Raw genomic sequence first — 17,150 nt, forward strand, 5'->3', positions numbered from 1 at the left:
CGTCATATCATGCCCGAGATCCGAAAGGGCAGAAAAAGCTTGCAGAACCTGTTTCCCTGCTCTAGATTCTGAACAAGCTGCAGAAACCTGAGTGCAGCTCAGGAGAGAAAAAGAAGGCAAAAACTGTGACCCGCGGGTCAGGATTTTTTCAAAAAAATGAAAAGTATCCAAAGCGTCTCAAACTCGCATCATATAATGCCTGAGATCCGAAACGGCAGAAAAAGTTTGCGGAACCTGTTTCCCTGCTCTAGATTCTGAACAAGCTGCAGAAACCTGAGTGCAGCTCAGGAGAAAAAAAGAAGGCAAAAACTGTGACCCGCGGGTCAGGATTTTTTCAAAAAAATGAAAAGTATCCAAAGCGTCTCAAACTCGCGTCATATCATGCCCGAGATCCGAAAGGGCAGAAAAAGTTTGCGGAACCTGTTTCCCTGCTCTAGATTCAGAACAAGCTGCAGAAACCTGAGTGCAGCTCAGGAGAGAAAAAAGGCAAAAACTGAGACCCACGGGTCAGGATTTTTTCAAAAAAATGAAAAGTATCCAAAGCGTCTCAAACTCACGTCATATGATGCCTGAGATCCGAACGGGCAGAAAAAGTTTGCGGAACCTGTTTCCCTGCTCTAGATTCAGAACAAGCTGCAGAAACCTGAGTGCAGCTCAGGAGAGAAAAAAGGCAAAAACTGAGACCCACTGGTCAGGATTTTTTCAAAAAAATGAAAAGTATCCAAAGCGTCTCAAACTCGTGTCATATCATGCCCGAGATCCGAAAGGGCAGAAAAAGTTTGCGGAACCTGTTTCCCTGCTCTAGATTCTGAACAAGCTGCAGAAACGTGAGTGCAGCTCAGGAGAGGAAAAGAAGGCAAAAACTGTGACCCGCGTGTCAGGATTTTTTCACAAAAATGAAAAGTATCCAAAGCGTCTCAAACTCACGTCATATGATGCCTGAGATCCGAAAGGGCAGAAAAAGTTTACAGAACCTGTTTCTCTGCTCTAGATTCTGAACAAGCTACAGCAACCTGAGTGCAGCTCAATAGAGAAAAAAGGCAAAAACTGTGACCCGCGGGTCAGGATTTTTTCAAAAAAATGAAAAGTATCCAAAGCGTCTCAAACTCACGTCATATGATGCCTGAGATCCGAAAGGGCAGAAAAAGTTTGCGGAACCTGTTTCCCTGCTCTAGATTCTGAACAAGCTTCAGAAACCTGAGTGCAGCTCAGGAGAGAAAAAAGGCAAAAACTCTGACCCGCGGGTCAGGATTTTTTCCAAAATATGAAAAGTATCGAAAACGTCTCAAACTCGCGTCATATGATGCCCGAGATCCGAAAGGGCAGAAAAAGTTTGCGGAACCTGTTTCCCTGCTCTAGATTCAGAACAAGCTGCAGAAACCTGAGTGCAGCTCAGGAGAGAAAAAAGGCAAAAACTGAGACCCACGGGTCAGGATTTTTTCAAAAAAATGAAAAGTATCCAAAGCGTCTCAAACTCACGTCATATGATGCCTGAGATCCGAAAGGGCAGAAAAAGTTTGCGGAACCTGTTTCCCTGCTCTAGATTCTGAACAAGCTGCAGAAACCTGAGTGCAGCTCAGGAGAGAAAAAGAAGGCAAAAACTGTGACCCGCGGGTCAGGATTTTTTCACAAAAATGAAAAGTATCCAAAGCGTCTCAAACTCGCGTCATATGATGCCCGAGATCCAAAAGGGCAGAAAAAGTTTGCGGAACCTGTTTCCCTGCTCTAGATTCTGAACAAGCTGCAGAAATCTGAGTGCAGCTCAGGAGAGAAAAAGAAGGCAAAAACTGTGACCCGCGGGTCAGGATTTTTTCAAAAATATGAAAAGTATTCAAAGCGTCTCAAACTCGCGTCTTATGATGCCCGAGATCCGAAAGGGCAGAAAAAGTTTGCGGAACCTGTTTCCCTGCTCTAGATTCTGAACAAGCTGCAGAAACCTGAGTGCAGCTCACGAGAGAAAAAGAAGGCAAAAACTGTGACCCGCGGGTCAGGATTTTTTCACAAAAATGAAAAGTATCCAAAGCGTCTCAAACTCGCGTCATATGATGCCTGAGATCCGAAAGGGCAGAACAAGTTTACAGAACCTGTTTCCCTGCTCTAGATTCTGAACAAGCTACAGCAACCTGAGTGCAGCTCTATAGAGAAAAGAGGCAAAAACTGTGACCCGCGGGTCAGGATTTTTTCAAAAAAATGAAAAGTATCCAAAGCGTCTCAAACTCGCGTCATATCATGCCCGAGATCCGAAAGGGCAGAAAAAGCTTGCAGAACCTGTTTCCCTGCTCTAGATTCTGAACAAGCTGCAGAAACCTGAGTGCAGCTCAGGAGAGAAAAAGAAGGCAAAAACTGTGACCCGCGGGTCAGGATTTTTTCAAAAAAATGAAAAGTATCCAAAGCGTCTCAAACTCGCATCATATAATGCCTGAGATCCGAAACGGCAGAAAAAGTTTGCGGAACCTGTTTCCCTGCTCTAGATTCTGAACAAGCTGCAGAAACCTGAGTGCAGCTCAGGAGAAAAAAAGAAGGCAAAAACTGTGACCCGCGGGTCAGGATTTTTTCAAAAAAATGAAAAGTATCCAAAGCGTCTCAAACTCGCGTCATATCATGCCCGAGATCCGAAAGGGCAGAAAAAGTTTGCGGAACCTGTTTCCCTGCTCTAGATTCAGAACAAGCTGCAGAAACCTGAGTGCAGCTCAGGAGAGAAAAAAGGCAAAAACTGAGACCCACGGGTCAGGATTTTTTCAAAAAAATGAAAAGTATCCAAAGCGTCTCAAACTCACGTCATATGATGCCTGAGATCCGAAAGGGCAGAAAAAGTTTGCGGAACCTGTTTCCCTGCTCTAGATTCAGAACAAGCTGCAGAAACCTGAGTGCAGCTCAGGAGAGAAAAAAGGCAAAAACTGAGACCCACTGGTCAGGATTTTTTCAAAAAAATGAAAAGTATCCAAAGCGTCTCAAACTCACGTCTTATGATGCCTGAGATCCAAAAGGGCAGAAAAAGTTTGCGGAACCTGTTTCCCTGCTCTAGATTCAGAACAAGCTGCAGAAACCTGAGTGCAGCTCAGGAGAGAAAAAGAAGGCAAAAAGTGTGACCCGCGGGTCAGGATTTTTTCAAAAAAATGAAAAGTATCCAAAGCGTCTCAAACTCGTGTCATATCATGCCCGAGATCCGAAAGGGCAGAAAAAGTTTGCGGAACCTGTTTCCCTGCTCTAGATTCTGAACAAGCTGCAGAAACGTGAGTGCAGCTCAGGAGAGGAAAAGAAGGCAAAAACTGTGACCCGCGTGTCAGGATTTTTTCACAAAAATGAAAAGTATCCAAAGCGTCTCAAACTCACATCATATGATGCCTGAGATCCGAAAGGGCAGAAAAAGTTTACAGAACCTGTTTCTCTGCTCTAGATTCTGAACAAGCTACAGCAACCTGAGTGCAGCTCAATAGAGAAAAAAGGCAAAAACTGTGACCCGCGGGTCAGGATTTTTTCAAAAAAATGAAAAGTATCCAAAGCGTCTCAAACTCACGTCATATGATGCCTGAGATCCGAAAGGGCAGAAAAAGTTTGCGGAACCTGTTTCCCTGCTCTAGATTCTGAACAAGCTTCAGAAACCTGAGTGCAGCTCAGGAGAGAAAAAAGGCAAAAACTCTGACCCGCGGGTCAGGATTTTTTCCAAAATATGAAAAGTATCGAAAACGTCTCAAACTCGCGTCATATGATGCCTGAGATCCGAAAGGGCAGAAAAAGTTTGCGGAACCTGTTTCCCTGCTCTAGATTCTGAACAAGCTACAGCAACCTGAGTGCAGCTCTATAGAGAAAAGAGGCAAAAACTGTGACCCACGGGTCAGGATTTTTTCAAAAAAATGAAAAGTATCCAAAGCGTCTCAAACTCGCATCATATAATGCCTGAGATCCGAAAGGGCAGAAAAAGTTTGCGGAACCTGTTTCCCTGCTCTAGATTCTGAACAATCTGCAGAAACCTGAGTGCAGCTCAGGAGAAAAAAAGAAGGCAAAAACTGTGACCCGCGGGTCAGGATTTTTTCACAAAAATGAAAAGTATCCAAAGCGTCTCAAACTCGCGTCATATGATGCCCGAGATCCGAAAGGGCAGAAAAAGTTTGCGGAACCTGTTTCCCTGCTCTAGATTCTGAACAAGCTGCAGAAACCTGAGTGCAGCTCAGGAGAGAAAAAGAAGGCAAAAACTGTGACCCGCGGGTCAGGATTTTTTCAAAAAAATGAAAAGTATCCAAAGCGTCTCAAACTCGTGTCATATCATGCCCGAGATCCGAAAGGGCAGAAAAAGTTTGCGGAACCTGTTTCCCTGCTCTAGATTCAGAACAAGCTGCAGAAACCTGAGTGCAGCTCAGGAGAGAAAAAAGGCAAAAACTGAGACCCACGGGTCAGGATTTTTTCAAAAAAATGAAAAGTATCCAAAGCGTCTCAAACTCACGTCATATGATGCCTGAGATCCGAAAGGGCAGAAAAAGTTTGCGGAACCTGTTTCCCTGCTCTAGATTCTGAACAAGCTGCAGAAACCTGAGTGCAGCTCAGGAGAGAAAAAGAAGGCAAAAACTGTGACCCGCGGGTCAGGATTTTTTCACAAAAATGAAAAGTATCCAAAGCGTCTCAAACTCGCGTCATATGATGCCCGAGATCCGAAAGGGCAGAAAAAGTTTGCGGAACCTGTTTCCCTGCTCTAGATTCTGAACAAGCTGCAGAAATCTGAGTGCAGCTCAGGAGAGAAAAAGAAGGCAAAAACTGTGACCCGCGGGTCAGGATTTTTTCAAAAAAATGAAAAGTATTCAAAGCGTCTCAAACTCGCGTCTTATGATGCCCGAGATCCGAAAGGGCAGAAAAAGTTTGCGGAACCTGTTTCCCTGCTCTAGATTCTGAACAAGCTGCAGAAACCTGAGTGCAGCTCAGGAGAGAAAAAGAAGGCAAAAACTGTGACCCGCGGGTCAGGATTTTTTCAAAAAAATGAAAAGTATCCAAAGCGTCTCAAACTCGCATCATATAATGCCTGAGATCCGAAAGGGCAGAAAAAGTTTGCGGAACCTGTTTCCCTGCTCTAGATTCTGAACAATCTGCAGAAACCTGAGTGCAGCTCAGGAGAAAAAAAGAAGGCAAAAACTGTGACCCGCGGGTCAGGATTTTTTCACAAAAATGAAAAGTATCCAAAGCGTCTCAAACTCGCGTCATATGATGCCCGAGATCCGAAAGGGCAGAAAAAGTTTGCGGAACCTGTTTCCCTGCTCTAGATTCTGAACAAGCTGCAGAAACCTGAGTGCAGCTCAGGAGAGAAAAAAGGCAAAAACTCTGACCCGCGGGTCAGGATTTTTTCCAAAATATGAAAAGTATCGAAAACGTCTCAAACTCGCGTCATATGATGCCCGAGATCCGAAACGGCAGAAAAAGTTTGCGGAACCTGTTTCCCTGCTCTAGATTCAGAACAAGCTTCAGAAACCTGAGTGCAGCTCAGGAGAGAAAAAAGGCAAAAACTCTGACCCGCGGGTCAGGATTTTTTCCAAAATATGAAAAGTATCGAAAACGTCTCAAACTCGCGTCATATGATGCCCGAGATCCGAAACGGCAGAAAAAGTTTGCGGAACCTGTTTCCCTGCTCTAGATTCAGAACAAGCTGCAAAAACCTGAGTGCAGCTCAGGAGAGAAAAAAGGGAAAAACTGAGACCCACGGGTCAGGATTTTTTCAAAAAAATGAAAAGTATCCAAAGCGTCTCAAACTCACGTCATATGATGCCTGAGATCCGAAAGGGCAGAAAAAGTTTGCGGAACCTGTTTCCCTGCTCTAGATTCTGAACAAGCTGCAGAAACCTGACTGCAGCTCAGGAGAGAAAAAGAAGGCAAAAACTGTGACCCGCGGGTCAGGATTTTTTCACAAAAATGAAAAGTATCCAAAGCGTCTCAAACTCACGGCATATGATGCCTGAGATCCGAAAGGGGAGAAAAAGTTTGCGGAACCTGTTTCCCTGCTCTAGATTCTGAACAAGCTGCAGAAACCTGAGTGCAGCTCAGGAGAGAAAAAGAAGGCAAAAACTGTGACCCGCGGGTCAGGATTTTTTCACAAAAATGAAAAGTATCCAAAGCGTCTCAAACTCGCGTCATATGATGCCCGAGATCCGAAAGGGCAGAAAAAGTTTGCGGAACCTGTTTCCCTGCTCTAGATTCTGAACAAGCTACAGAAATCTGAGTGCAGCTCAGGAGAGAAAAAGAAGGCAAAAACTGTGACCCGCGGGTCAGGATTTTTTCAAAAAAATGAAAAGTATTCAAAGCGTCTCAAACTCGCGTCTTATGATGCCCGAGATCCGAAAGGGCAGAAAAAGTTTGCGGAACCTGTTTCCCTGCTCTAGATTCTGAACAAGCTGCAGAAACCTGAGTGCAGCTCAGGAGAGAAAAAGAAGGCAAAAACTGTGACCCGCGGGTCAGGATTTTTTCAAAAAAATGAAAAGTATCCAAAGCGTCTCAAACTCGCATCATATAATGCCTGAGATCCGAAAGGGCAGAAAAAGTTTGCGGAACCTGTTTCCCTGCTCTAGATTCTGAACAATCTGCAGAAACCTGAGTGCAGCTCAGGAGAAAAAAAGAAGGCAAAAACTGTGACCCGCGGGTCAGGATTTTTTCACAAAAATGAAAAGTATCCAAAGCGTCTCAAACTCGCGTCATATGATGCCCGAGATCCGAAAGGGCAGAAAAAGTTTGCGGAACCTGTTTCCCTGCTCTAGATTCTGAACAAGCTGCAGAAACCTGAGTGCAGCTCAGGAGAGAAAAAAGGCAAAAACTCTGACCCGCGGGTCAGGATTTTTTCCAAAATATGAAAAGTATCGAAAACGTCTCAAACTCGCGTCATATGATGCCCGAGATCCGAAACGGCAGAAAAAGTTTGCGGAACCTGTTTCCCTGCTCTAGATTCAGAACAAGCTTCAGAAACCTGAGTGCAGCTCAGGAGAGAAAAAAGGCAAAAACTCTGACCCGCGGGTCAGGATTTTTTCCAAAATATGAAAAGTATCGAAAACGTCTCAAACTCGCGTCATATGATGCCCGACATCCGAAACGGCAGAAAAAGTTTGCGGAACCTGTTTCCCTGCTCTAGATTCTGAACAAGCTGCAGAAACCTGAGTGCAGCTCAGGAGAGAAAAAGAAGGCAAAAACTGTGACCCGCGGGTCAGGATTTTTTCACAAAAATGAAAAGTATCCAAAGCGTCTCAAACTCGCGTCATATGATGCCCGAGATCCGAAAGGGCAGAAAAAGTTTGCGGAACCTGTTTCCCTGCTCTAGATTCTGAACAAGCTGCAGAAATCTGAGTGCAGCTCAGGAGAGAAAAAGAAGGCAAAAACTGTGACCCGCGGGTCAGGATTTTTTCAAAAAAATGAAAAGTATCCAAAGCGTCTCAAACTCGCATCATATAATGCCTGAGATCCGAAAGGGCAGAAAAAGTTTGCGGAACCTGTTTCCCTGCTCTAGATTCTGAACAATCTGCAGAAACCTGAGTGCAGCTCAGGAGAAAAAAAGAAGGCAAAAACTGTGACCCGCGGGTCAGGATTTTTTCACAAAAATGAAAAGTATCCAAAGCGTCTCAAACTCGCGTCATATGATGCCCGAGATCCGAAAGGGCAGAAAAAGTTTGCGGAACCTGTTTCCCTGCTCTAGATTCTGAACAAGCTGCAGAAACCTGAGTGCAGCTCAGGAGAGAAAAAGAAGGCAAAAACTGTGACCCGCGGGTCAGGATTTTTTCACAAAAATGAAAAGTATCCAAAGCGTCTCAAACTCGCGTCATATGATGCCCGAGATCCGAAAGGGCAGAAAAAGTTTGCGGAACCTGTTTCCCTGCTCTAGATTCTGAACAAGCTGCAGAAATCTGAGTGCAGCTCAGGAGAGAAAAAGAAGGCAAAAACTGTGACCCGCGGGTCAGGATTTTTTCAAAAAAATGAAAAGTATTCAAAGCGTCTCAAACTCGCGTCTTATGATGCCCGAGATCCGAAAGGGCAGAAAAAGTTTGCGGAACCTGTTTCCCTGCTCTAGATTCTGAACAAGCTGCAGAAACCTGAGTGCAGCTCAGGAGAGAAAAAGAAGGCAAAAACTGTGACCCGCGGGTCAGGATTTTTTCAAAAAAATGAAAAGTATCCAAAGCGTCTCAAACTCGCATCATATAATGCCTGAGATCCGAAAGGGCAGAAAAAGTTTGCGGAACCTGTTTCCCTGCTCTAGATTCTGAACAATCTGCAGAAACCTGAGTGCAGCTCAGGAGAAAAAAAGAAGGCAAAAACTGTGACCCGCGGGTCAGGATTTTTTCACAAAAATGAAAAGTATCCAAAGCGTCTCAAACTCGCGTCATATGATGCCCGAGATCCGAAAGGGCAGAAAAAGTTTGCGGAACCTGTTTCCCTGCTCTAGATTCTGAACAAGCTGCAGAAACCTGAGTGCAGCTCAGGAGAGAAAAAAGGCAAAAACTCTGACCCGCGGGTCAGGATTTTTTCCAAAATATGAAAAGTATCGAAAACGTCTCAAACTCGCGTCATATGATGCCCGAGATCCGAAACGGCAGAAAAAGTTTGCGGAACCTGTTTCCCTGCTCTAGATTCAGAACAAGCTTCAGAAACCTGAGTGCAGCTCAGGAGAGAAAAAAGGCAAAAACTCTGACCCGCGGGTCAGGATTTTTTCCAAAATATGAAAAGTATCGAAAACGTCTCAAACTCGCGTCATATGATGCCCGAGATCCGAAACGGCAGAAAAAGTTTGCGGAACCTGTTTCCCTGCTCTAGATTCAGAACAAGCTGCAAAAACCTGAGTGCAGCTCAGGAGAGAAAAAAGGCAAAAACTGAGACCCACGGGTCAGGATTTTTTCAAAAAAATGAAAAGTATCCAAAGCGTCTCAAACTCACGTCATATGATGCCTGAGATCCGAAAGGGCAGAAAAAGTTTGCGGAACCTGTTTCCCTGCTCTAGATTCTGAACAAGCTGCAGAAACCTGAGTGCAGCTCAGGAGAGAAAAAGAAGGCAAAAACTGTGACCCGCGGGTCAGGATTTTTTCACAAAAATGAAAAGTATCCAAAGCGTCTCAAACTCACGGCATATGATGCCTGAGATCCGAAAGGGCAGAAAAAGTTTGCGGAACCTGTTTCCCTGCTCTAGATTCTGAACAAGCTGCAGAAACCTGAGTGCAGCTCAGGAGAGATAAAGAAGGCAAAAACTGTGACCCGCGGGTCAGGATTTTTTCACAAAAATGAAAATTATCCAAAGCGTCTCAAACTCGCGTCATATGATGCCCGAGATCCGAAAGGGCAGAAAAAGTTTGCGGAACCTGTTTCCCTGCTCTAGATTCTGAACAAGCTGCAGAAATCTGAGTGCAGCTCAGGAGAGAAAAAGAAGGCAAAAACTGTGACCCGCGGGTCAGGATTTTTTCAAAAAAATGAAAAGTATTCAAAGCGTCTCAAACTCGCGTCTTATGATGCCCGAGATCCGAAAGGGCAGAAAAAGTTTGCGGAACCTGTTTCCCTGCTCTAGATTCTGAACAAGCTGCAGAAACCTGAGTGCAGCTCAGGAGAGAAAAAGAAGGCAAAAACTGTGACCCGCGGGTCAGGATTTTTTCAAAAAAATGAAAAGTATCCAAAGCGTCTCAAACTCGCATCATATAATGCCTGAGATCCGAAAGGGCAGAAAAAGTTTGCGGAACCTGTTTCCCTGCTCTAGATTCTGAACAATCTGCAGAAACCTGAGTGCAGCTCAGGAGAAAAAAAGAAGGCAAAAACTGTGACCCGCGGGTCAGGATTTTTTCACAAAAATGAAAAGTATCCAAAGCGTCTCAAACTCGCGTCATATGATGCCCGAGATCCGAAAGGGCAGAAAAAGTTTGCGGAACCTGTTTCCCTGCTCTAGATTCTGAACAAGCTGCAGAAACCTGAGTGCAGCTCAGGAGAGAAAAAAGGCAAAAACTCTGACCCGCGGGTCAGGATTTTTTCCAAAATATGAAAAGTATCGAAAACGTCTCAAACTCGCGTCATATGATGCCCGAGATCCGAAACGGAAGAAAAAGTTTGCGGAACCTGTTTCCCTGCTCTAGATTCAGAACAAGCTTCAGAAACCTGAGTGCAGCTCAGGAGAGAAAAAAGGCAAAAACTCTGACCCGCGGGTCAGGATTTTTTCCAAAATATGAAAAGTATCGAAAACGTCTCAAACTCGCGTCATATGATGCCCGAGATCCGAAACGGCAGAAAAAGTTTGCGGAACCTGTTTCCCTGCTCTAGATTCAGAACAAGCTGCAGAAACCTGAGTGCAGCTCAGGAGAGAAAAAAGGCAAAAACTGAGACCCACGGGTCAGGATTTTTTCAAAAAAATGAAAAGTATCCAAAGCGTCTCAAACTCACGTCATATGATGCCTGAGATCCGAAAGGGCAGAAAAAGTTTGCGGAACCTGTTTCCCTGCTCTAGATTCTGAACAAGCTGCAGAAACCTGAGTGCAGCTCAGGAGAGAAAAAGAAGGCAAAAACTGTGACCCGCGGGTCAGGATTTTTTCACAAAAATGAAAAGTATCCAAAGCGTCTCAAACTCACGGCATATGATGCCTGAGATCCGAAAGGGCAGAAAAAGTTTGCGGAACCTGTTTCCCTGCTCTAGATTCTGAACAAGCTGCAGAAACCTGAGTGCAGCTCAGGAGAGAAAAAGAAGGCAAAAACTGTGACCCGCGGGTCAGGATTTTTTCACAAAAATGAAAAGTATCCAAAGCGTCTCAAACTCGCGTCATATGATGCCCGAGATCCGAAAGGGCAGAAAAAGTTTGCGGAACCTGTTTCCCTGCTCTAGATTCTGAACAAGCTGCAGAAACCTGAGTGCAGCTCAGGAGAGAAAAAGAAGGCAAAAACTGTGACCCGCGGGTCAGGATTTTTTCAAAAAAATGAAAAGTATCCAAAGCGTCTCAAACTCGCATCATATAATGCCTGAGATCCGAAAGCGCAGAAAAAGTTTGCGGAACCTGTTTCCCTGCTCTAGATTCTGAACAATCTGCAGAAACCTGAGTGCAGCTCAGGAGAAAAAAAGAAGGCAAAAACTGTGACCCGCGGGTCAGGATTTTTTCACAAAAATGAAAAGTATCCAAAGCGTCTCAAACTCGCGTCATATGATGCCTGAGATCCGAAAGGGCAGAAAAAGTTTGCGGAACCTGTTTCCCTGCTCTAGATTCTGAACAAGCTGCAGAAACCTGAGTGCAGCTCAGGAGAGAAAAAAGGCAAAAACTCTGACCCGCGGGTCAGGATTTTTTCCAAAATATGAAAAGTATCGAAAACGTCTCAAACTCGCGTCATATGATGCCCGAGATCCGAAACGGCAGAAAAAGTTTGCGGAACCTGTTTCCCTGCTCTAGATTCAGAACAAGCTGCAGAAACCTGAGTGCAGCTCAGGAGAGAAAAAAGGCAAAAACTGAGACCCACGGGTCAGGATTTTTTCAAAAAAATGAAAAGTATCCAAAGCGTCTCAAACTCACGTCATATGATGCCTGAGATCCGAAAGGGCAGAAAAAGTTTGCGGAACCTGTTTCCCTGCTCTAGATTCTGAACAAGCTGCAGAAACCTGAGTGCAGCTCAGGAGAGAAAAAGAAGGCAAAAACTGTGACCCGCGGGTCAGGATTTTTTCACAAAAATGAAAAGTATCCAAAGCGTCTCAAACTCACGGCATATGATGCCTGAGATCCGAAAGGGCAGAAAAAGTTTGCGGAACCTGTTTCCCTGCTCTAGATTCTGAACAAGCTGCAGAAACCTGAGTGCAGCTCAGGAGAGAAAAAGAAGGCAAAAACTGTGACCCGCGGGTCAGGATTTTTACACAAAAATGAAAAGTATCCAAAGCGTCTCAAACTCGCATCATATAATGCCTGAGATCCGAAAGGGCAGAAAAAGTTTGCGGAACCTGTTTCCCTGCTCTAGATTCTGAACAATCTGCAGAAACCTGAGTGCAGCTCAGGAGAAAAAAAGAAGGCAAAAACTGTGACCCGCGGGTCAGGATTTTTTCACAAAAATGAAAAGTATCCAAAGCGTCTCAAACTCGCGTCATATGATGCCCGAGATCCGAAAGGGCAGAAAAAGTTTGCGGAACCTGTTTCCCTGCTCTAGATTCTGAACAAGCTGCAGAAACCTGAGTGCAGCTCAGGAGAGAAAAAAGGCAAAAACTCTGACCCGCGGGTCAGGATTTTTTCCAAAATATGAAAAGTATCGAAAACGTCTCAAACTCGCGTCATATGATGCCCGAGATCCGAAACGGCAGAAAAAGTTTGCGGAACCTGTTTCCATGCTCTAGATTCAGAACAAGCTTCAGAAACCTGAGTGCAGCTCAGGAGAGAAAAAAGGCAAAAACTCTGACCCGCGGGTCAGGATTTTTTCCAAAATATGAAAAGTATCGAAAACGTCTCAAACTCGCGTCATATGATGCCCGAGATCCGAAACGGCAGAAAAAGTTTGCGGAACCTGTTTCCCTGCTCTAGATTCAGAACAAGCTGCAAAAACCTGAGTGCAGCTCAGGAGAGAAAAAAGGCAAAAACTGAGACCCACGGGTCAGGATTTTTTCAAAAAAATGAAAAGTATCCAAAGCGTCTCAAACTCACGTCATATGATGCCTGAGATCCGAAAGGGCAGAAAAAGTTTGCGGAACCTGTTTCCCTGCTCTAGATTCTGAACAAGCTGCAGAAACCTGAGTGCAGCTCAGGAGAGAAAAAGAAGGCAAAAACTGTGACCCGCGGGTCAGGATTTTTTCACAAAAATGAAAAGTATCCAAAGCGTCTCAAACTCACGGCATATGATGCCTGAGATCCGAAAGGGCAGAAAAAGTTTGCGGAACCTGTTTCCCTGCTCTAGATTCAGAACAAGCTGCAGAAACCTGAGTGCAGCTCAGGAGAGAAAAAAGGCAAAAACTGAGACCCACGGGTCAGGATTTTTTCAAAAAAATGAAAAGTATCCAAAGCGTCTCAAACTCACGTCATATGATGCCTGAGATCCGAAAGGGCAGAAAAAGTTTGCGGAACCTGTTTCCCTGCTCTAGATTCTGAACAAGCTGCAGAAACCTGAGTGCAGCTCAGGAGAGAAAAAGAAGGCAAAAACTGTGACCCGCGGGTCAGGATTTTTTCACAAAAATGAAAAGTATCCAAAGCGTCTCAAACTCACGGCATATGATGCCTGAGATCCGAAAGGGCAGAAAAAGTTTGCGGAACCTGTTTCCCTGCTCTAGATTCTGAACAAGCTGCAGAAACCTGAGTGCAGCTCAGGAGAGAAAAAGAAGGCAAAAACTGTGACCCGCGGGTCAGGATTTTTTCACAAAAATGAAAAGTATCCAAAGCGTCTCAAACTCGCGTCATATGATGCCCGAGATCCGAAAGGGCAGAAAAAGTTTGCGGAACCTGTTTCCCTGCTCTAGATTCTGAACAAGCTGCAGAAATCTGAGTGCAGCTCAGGAGAGAAAAAGAAGGCAAAAACTGTGACCCGCGGGTCAGGATTTTTTCAAAAAAATGAAAAGTATTCAAAGCGTCTCAAACTCGCGTCTTATGATGCCCGAGATCCGAAAGGGCAGAAAAAGTTTGCGGAACCTGTTTCCCTGCTCTAGATTCTGAACAAGCTGCAGAAACCTGAGTGCAGCTCAGGAGAGAAAAAGAAGGCAAAAACTGTGACCCGCGGGTCAGGATTTTTTCAAAAAAATGAAAAGTATCCAAAGCGTCTCAAACTCGCATCATATAATGCCTGAGATCCGAAAGGGCAGAAAAAGTTTGCGGAACCTGTTTCCCTGCTCTAGATTCTGAACAATCTGCAGAAACCTGAGTGCAGCTCAGGAGAAAAAAAGAAGGCAAAAACTGTGACCCGCGGGTCAGGATTTTTTCACAAAAATGAAAAGTATCCAAAGCGTCTCAAACTCGCGTCATATGATGCCCGAGATCCGAAAGGGCAGAAAAAGTTTGCGGAACCTGTTTCCCTGCTCTAGATTCTGAACAAGCTGCAGAAACCTGAGTGCAGCTCAGGAGAGAAAAAAGGCAAAAACTCTGACCCGCGGGTCAGGATTTTTTCCAAAATATGAAAAGTATCGAAAACGTCTCAAACTCGCGTCATATGATGCCCGAGATCCGAAACGGCAGAAAAAGTTTGCGGAACCTGTTTCCCTGCTCTAGATTCAGAACAAGCTTCAGAAACCTGAGTGCAGCTCAGGAGAGAAAAAAGGCAAAAACTCTGACCCGCGGGTCAGGATTTTTTCCAAAATATGAAAAGTATCGAAAACGTCTCAAACTCGCGTCATATGATGCCCGAGATCCGAAACGGCAGAAAAAGTTTGCGGAACCTGTTTCCCTGCTCTAGATTCAGAACAAGCTGCAGAAACCTGAGTGCAGCTCAGGAGAGAAAAAAGGCAAAAACTGAGACCCACGGGTCAGGATTTTTTCAAAAAAATGAAAAGTATCCAAAGCGTCTCAAACTCACGTCATATGATGCCTGAGATCCGAAAGGGCAGAAAAAGTTTGCGGAACCTGTTTCCCTGCTCTAGATTCTGAACAAGCTGCAGAAACCTGAGTGCAGCTCAGGAGAGAAAAAGAAGGCAAAAACTGTGACCCGCGGGTCAGGATTTTTTCACAAAAATGAAAAGTATCCAAAGCGTCTCAAACTCACGGCATATGATGCCTGAGATCCGAAAGGGCAGAAAAAGTTTGCGGAACCTGTTTCCCTGCTCTAGATTCTGAACAAGCTGCAGAAATCTGAGTGCAGCTCAGGAGAGAAAAAGAAGGCAAAAACTGTGACCCGCGGGTCAGGATTTTTTCAAAAAAATGAAAAGTATTCAAAGCGTCTCAAACTCGCGTCTTATGATGCCCGAGATCCGAAAGGGCAGAAAAAGTTTGCGGAACCTGTTTCCCTGCTCTAGATTCTGAACAAGCTGCAGAAACCTGAGTGCAGCTCAGGAGAGAAAAAGAAGGCAAAAACTGTGACCCGCGGGTCAGGATTTTTTCAAAAAAATGAAAAGTATCCAAAGCGTCTCAAACTCGCATCATATAATGCCTGAGATCCGAAAGGGCAGAAAAAGTTTGCGGAACCTGTTTCCCTGCTCTAGATTCTGAACAATCTGCAGAAACCTGAGTGCAGCTCAGGAGAAAAAAAGAAGGCAAAAACTGTGACCCGCGGGTCAGGATTTTTTCACAAAAATGAAAAGTATCCAAAGCGTCTCAAACTCGCGTCATATGATGCCCGAGATCCGAAAGGGCAGAAAAAGTTTGCGGAACCTGTTTCCCTGCTCTAGATTCTGAACAAGCTGCAGAAACCTGAGTGCAGCTCAGGAGAGAAAAAAGGCAAAAACTCTGACCCGCGGGTCAGGATTTTTTCCAAAATATGAAAAGTATCGAAAACGTCTCAAACTCGCGTCATATGATGCCCGAGATCCGAAACGGCAGAAAAAGTTTGCGGAACCTGTTTCCCTGCTCTAGATTCAGAACAAGCTTCAGAAACCTGAGTGCAGCTCAGGAGAGAAAAAAGGCAAAAACTCTGACCCGCGGGTCAGGATTTTTTCCAAAATATGAAAAGTATCGAAAACGTCTCAAACTCGCGTCATATGATGCCCGAGATCCGAAACGGCAGAAAAAGTTTGCGGAACCTGTTTCCCTGCTCTAGATTCAGAACAAGCTGCAGAAACCTGAGTGCAGCTCAGGAGAGAAAAAAGGCAAAAACTGAGACCCACGGGTCAGGATTTTTTCAAAAAAATGAAAAGTATCCAAAGCGTCTCAAACTCACGTCATATGATGCCTGAGATCCGAAAGGGCAGAAAAAGTTTGCGGAACCTGTTTCCCTGCTCTAGATTCTGAACAAGCTGCAGAAACCTGAGTGCAGCTCAGGAGAGAAAAAGAAGGCAAAAACTGTGACCCGCGGGTCAGGATTTTTTCACAAAAATGAAAAGTATCCAAAGCGTCTCAAACTCACGGCATATGATGCCTGAGATCCGAAAGGGCAGAAAAAGTTTGCGGAACCTGTTTCCCTGCTCTAGATTCTGAACAAGCTGCAGAAACCTGAGTGCAGCTCTATAGAGAAAAGAGGCAAAAACTGTGACCCACGGGTCAGGATTTTTTCAAAAAAATGAAAAGTATCCAAAGCGTCTCAAACTCGTGTCATATGATGCCCGAGATCCAAAAGGGCAGAAAAAGCTTGCAGAACCTGTTTCCCTGCTCTAGATTCTGAACAAGCTGCAGAAACCTGAGTGCAGCTCAGGAGAGAAAAAGAAGGCAAAAACTGTGACCCGCGGGTCAGGATTTTTTCAAAAAAATGAAAAGTATCCAAAGCGTCTCAAACTCGCATCATATAATGCCTGAGATCCGAAACGGCAGAAAAAGTTTGCGGAACCTGTTTCCCTGCTCTAGATTCTGAACAAGCTGCAAAAACCTGAGTGCACCTCACGAGAAAAAAAGAAGGCAAAAACTGTGACCCGCGGGTCAGGATTTTTTCACAAAAATGAAAAGTATCCAAAGCGTCTCAAACTCACGTCATATGATGCCTGAGATCCGAAAGGGCAGAAAAAGTTTACAGAACCTGTTTCTCTGCTCTAGATTCTGAACAAGCTACAGCAACCTGAGTGCAGCTCAATAGAGAAAAAAGGCAAAAACTGTGACCCGCGGGTCAGGATTTTTTCAAAAAAATGGAAAGTATCCAAAGCGTCTCAAACTCACGGCATATGATGCCTGAGATCCGAAAGGGCAGAAAAAGTTTGCGGAACCTGTTTCCCTGCTCTAGATTCTGAACAAGCTGCAGAAACCTGAGTGCAGCTCAGGAGAGAAAAAGAAGGCAAAAACTGTGACCCGCGGGTCAGGATTTTTTCAAAAAAATGAAAAGTATCCAAAGCGTCTCAAACTCGCATCATATAATGCCTGAGATCCGAAAGGGCAGAAAAAGTTTGCGGAACCTGTTTCCCTGCTCTAGATTCTGAACAATCTGCAGAAACCTGAGTGCAGCTCAGGAGAAAAAAAGAAGGCAAAAACTGTGACCCGCGGGTCAGGATTTTTTCACAAAAATGAAAAGTATCCAAAGCGTCTCAAACTCGCATCATATGATGCCCGAGATCCGAAAGGGCAGAAAAAGTTTGCGGAACCTGTTTCCCTGCTCTAGATTCTGAACAAGCTGCAGAAACCTGAGTGCAGCTCAGGAGAGAAAAA

Source organism: Rhineura floridana, chromosome 3 (genome assembly GCF_030035675.1).
Source record: "Rhineura floridana isolate rRhiFlo1 chromosome 3, rRhiFlo1.hap2, whole genome shotgun sequence".
In the NCBI taxonomy this organism is placed as follows: Eukaryota; Metazoa; Chordata; class Lepidosauria; order Squamata; family Rhineuridae; genus Rhineura; species Rhineura floridana.